Source organism: Mandrillus leucophaeus, unplaced genomic scaffold (genome assembly GCF_000951045.1).
Source record: "Mandrillus leucophaeus isolate KB7577 unplaced genomic scaffold, Mleu.le_1.0 Scaffold351, whole genome shotgun sequence".
NCBI classification, from domain to species: domain Eukaryota; kingdom Metazoa; phylum Chordata; class Mammalia; order Primates; family Cercopithecidae; genus Mandrillus; species Mandrillus leucophaeus.
Window position 1 is genome coordinate 1,860,314 of NW_012103710.1, and position 5,000 is coordinate 1,865,313.

Below are 5,000 nucleotides of genomic sequence, written 5' to 3' on the forward strand. Positions count from 1 at the left end.
AAAATCTTTGTGAAATAATCCAGCATCTTATCATCTTTCCCTTGGCCTCAGCTGACTGTCTTTTTCTGTGTGAGTTGACGTTTTCCTGGTTCTTCATATGCCAAGTAATTTTGGATTATTGTCTGGACTTTTTGAACACGATGTTATAAAACTCTGCATCTTATAAATCCTGTAAAGCATGTTGATATTATTGTTTTAGCAATCAGCCTGGTTAGGTTCAGGACGTATGTATTTCAATATACCTTCTATGGGCTTTGGTCCTAAAATCAGTTCCATTTCTAAAGTCTATTCAGTACTATTAACATTTATACTACACGTCTGCCCCGCAAAGTGGCCAGTCAGGAGTCTAGGGTGGCAGTCTGTAAGTTATTTCACTTCTCAAGTTCTTTAAAAGACTGATTAAGATAAAATGTAACTCTGAAACTTGAGGGTGAGCCCATGTAGTTATAAGCAACTTTCAGGGACTTTTTCCTGAGCTTCTCTTCCCCCTGCCCCCATCTCTCCAGTGTGTCCAGTTTCCTGGGGCTCCCTTTTTCAGTATTCCAACCTGAAAGGTGATACTTTTCTGCCCCGGGAAGTTGTGCTTCCATGACTGTACCTGCATTTCAAGCCAAGAGACTGGGGAAACAAGAGACAAAAGCAGTGGGTAATGTGCCCTACCCTCTTGGGATCACAGCTCCACCAATCAGGAAAGAAGATTCTTCAGAATCTGGGTTTCAATGGGCTTCTGTTCCTACTGCTGCTGCTACCTCATCACAGGATTGCTGGTGGGATGAGGTTTGGGAAACTAGAGAAAGGACAAAAGGTGTTTCCACACTCTCTGTGCTTTAGAAATTCCTTTTTCCACTTCTTGAGCTAGAACTCGAGTGCTTTTTCCTGAGCTCTCTCTGTCTGCAACTCAGTGCCCCCTTCTGCTTCAGGCTACATTGAGATGAGGGTGAGGGATATGGAAGTAGAAAAATGGAAGACTTGCCACTGAGTTGGTGATACTTCAAATTCCGGTCTCTTTCACTCATCTATGTGCTACTACTTACTTTTCAGAGACATCTAATAGTTGCTCCACGCATTCCATCCAGGTTTTATAGCTGCATTCAGTAAAAGAGACAGGGCCGAACATGCTTACTCTGCACTGAAACTTTGTCCCTCAAATTCTTACTTCATTTTATTTGAAAATCATTACTCAAAAGCAAATTATTATCATAACTCTTACCTTACAATTTTATGGAAGTTGATCATATGTACATGATCAGTATGCATATTCATACAAGTATATTCATGTATGAATATGTATATATCTTTTTACATATACATTCATAAAAACTATAAAGAACTTGTTACTATTTATTTGTTTCAAAAGGAAATGAGAGCAGTTTTAAAATGGATTAGGTAATCAAATTGCTTCTTTTCATATGTGGTTCAGTTTTATACTGTGAGTCGCTAATCCATTAATTATGCAGTGAAGAGAATAGAAATGACTATAGACTAAGTTCAACAAAATATTGACAGAGTGTCTGTGTGCTCAGAAATGTACAAGATATCAAAACAATAAATACATATTTTTAAATACATTTCATACTCAAGAACTCTGTCCATTGCACCCAAAATGCTTAAAATGTAACAGAAAAATCCATAATTGCACAAAAAAGTAATTCTGCAAAATTACATGAAGCTTGGCTCCTGTTTTCACATGTTTTTCTGAGGTAAGTTGTATAGACTCTATGTATGTGAATTCTGAAGTGAGATGGCCTGCTATGCAGTGGTAGGAGCTGGAGCGGCTTCCTACAGAAATGACAGTGTGAATCTGTGGAATGGGAAAATTTGGAAGAGAAGGAAGGAAGAACCTATTCTTTACTAACACAGAGGAATGAAGACTCAGGAGAAGTTTCAAACACAGCCCCATTAACAAAGTTCAGACCTTAGTCTTGGGCCCCTCTGTTGGTGTATGTGCCAGAACCAATTATGAATTGAGTGGGACTCTTCATTTTATTTTTTAGCATATTCAAAGTATCGAATTTCTAACACATGGTCTATGTTTATTCTGCTATCAGGCAAAAATCAACAAAATGACATTTTTTACTGCATTAACAACTTTTTCCTTATATTGCTAAGCTCAATGAATTTCATTAAGCTACCAATGAGTTTTCAAACCTCTACTGAAAAATAGCTTTTATGTGTAATTAGTGATTTTAATACTATATTTGTAGGACAAAACATTATTTTGCTAATTATACAGTAATAAAGTTATTAATAGTCATTAAATTTGATTATGTTCCACATGAAGTTTCAACATTCATTAAAGCAACAGTAAGAACACTGCAGCTATTTAGAGTATTCTGTCAAAACCCACCACATGCCTCATGTCTTTAAATATGCAGTACTAAGTGATTTCATAATTCTAAAACAAATGAAAGCAATATATGACACTAATAAGATATACTCTCCCTTTTCTCACGAGATTTTTGGGTCTACTGTTTAGTTCAAAAAATGGGTAACATTTTAATGTTAAACATAATTAACTGATTATTTCATACTTATATTTTTAGATATGTATTAGATTGAATACAAACTTGGTTGCAGGCATCATTGGCCTAATATAAAAGTGTTTTGGAGGAGACAGAACTTTTTTTTTTTCTTTCCTAGAAAATGACCTAGGCTTGTGTGGCATAACGCTTCATGAAGGCATCATAGAAGTAGGTTCCTTCTACCTTGTTACTCCCCTAAATGATATCAAAAGGACTTATCTCTTAGATCTTCTTCTACGTGTTGCCTTCATCCTTTTTTGATGGCAAGGATGACTGTAGAATCTCCAAGTCTCATAGCTGCCTACCAATGTTGGGGATTGACCAGGGGAAAGGTATAAAGAGACCTCTGGAAAGTGGCATCTCCAGTGAACCTTCTTAGCTCCATGTCATTCCCAGCCTCATTTCTACCTGTGTACCAGAAGTCAGGAAGGGCAAGATGCTCTGTGCTCATTAAGGCTGGGGGAAAGGAGCATGGGAAATTGCACACTAGCTTTTAAAGTTCTGCATGGTTGTTACACACATTACTACTACTTACATACTGTTTGCCAGAGAAAGTCACATGGTATACTACAAGGGAGAAAGGTGTAATCCTTACCACGTGTTTAGGAGAAAAACACTGGGATATTTATGAACAGTCTTAATTATTTCTCTAGAACCCAAAAGGACATACTAAATAGATGATATGATTTTTGAACTTAAAAATTTGAAAAGTGAATTGACAAATTGTGTTTACAACTGAACTGACTTAGTAGTGAGAAAAACACAGTAGGAGCAATATTTTGCTTCATAGAATTAGAAACAGTAAAAATATGAGGCACTTAGAGAACAGATCCAAAACAGTTATTTGTAAGTAAGAGTTTCATAAATAGAAACAGAAATGACACAAAACGTATAATTATACAAGTAATGGGAGCTAGTTTCTTGGTCAAAAGAAAAAATCTTAGGTTCATAAATTAAAAAGGCTCATTTATTTTCATGAAGAATTAATGTCAAAATGCAGTGATAAAAAAATAGAATGCCTCCCAACACACTGAAACATTTCTTGGTAAAATTTCTGAATGTCAAGGAAGGCTAGACAAGGCGAATGTAAACCAAAGGAAAGTAGGAATAATGATATTAATATTTGTAACTTTGAGGAGAAAGGTATGAAAATAAGACAGTGTGACATATTAACCAATATAAAATGGGCAAACATGAAGAAGATATAAGTCATGTATAATTATTGTAAATTCACAATCTCCACATTATATTTACATTTAGAAAATTTCAGAAGTACTTTCATTAAAGAAGCTTATTATAATCATTTAAACTAGAAGAATTAGAGAACAAATTGATTTCTCAATTGCAAGAAGCTACACTAAAATTAGTAAATATGACTAATTCAATTTTAATTTGAATATTGATGGTTTAGAGTTAGACGAACTTCAAAATATATCTGGAAGAATTAAGAAACATTAATGTAAGGGGCAGAGAAACGAACATCATCAAAGGTTAACGTTTGCTATAAAACCTCTGTAAGCAGAGAATGGTGTTGTCATAGCAACACAACGAAGATTAGTGGAAGAGAATAAAGTCTAGGAAAAAAACAAACACTCTTATTCCTATAAGACTTAATGGGCATTTTAATTTAGAAGGAAAAGGACAATTGTGATAAATAGCTAGTCATAATTTAACACTCTTTGTCTCTTGTCCATATTAATAGAGTTTTACCTAGGCAGGATACGTGATCCACCAGGTGAAGATTACATTTTGCAGTCTCCTTTGCATTTAGGTATGGCCGTGTAACTACGTAGTACTGGCCAAAAGGGAAAAGGAAAGAGAATGGAGGTGGCATGTGTCATTTCTGAATTCTGTCCTCATCATGAGTGGGTGTGTGTTTTCATGTTTCCTTTTTGTTTCTTGTTTTCTGGGAAATGATGAATCAGAAATGGAAGCTATTTGATGAAGACGGCAGAGCTGCTCCCTCATAGTTGAATTAAACTGAATGTTTGTATCTTTGTTTGCATAGCTTAGCTTGTCCCTGAACTAGCACAGTGGTTAATTTAATAAGTGGTGCAATGTTTTTATCTGAAAGATAATTGAGATACATCTGATAACATATAAAAATAAAGTTCAGTTATATTTAAAATGTAAATATTCAGTATAAACCAAAAAGCTGCAGAAAGTTTTGAGAATATTTGAAGAGCCTTGAGAAGGGAAGGTAGAGAGGCTCTTCTGAGTCATTTAAGAAACCCAGATGTCATAAAGGTTTGTATTTTTTACTATGTACACATTAAGCACTTTGAAATAAAATAAAACAAAGGATAGCACAAACAAAATTTCAAAATTGTGAAATATATTGACAAATAATCAGGGAAAATTAATGTGTCCAAAATGAAAAAAGGTTGTTCTTTAAAAAGATCAATGCAATTGATAAACCTCTAGTCAGGTTAATCAAGAAAAAAGAGAAAGTCACAAATTAGTATCAGAAATGAAAAA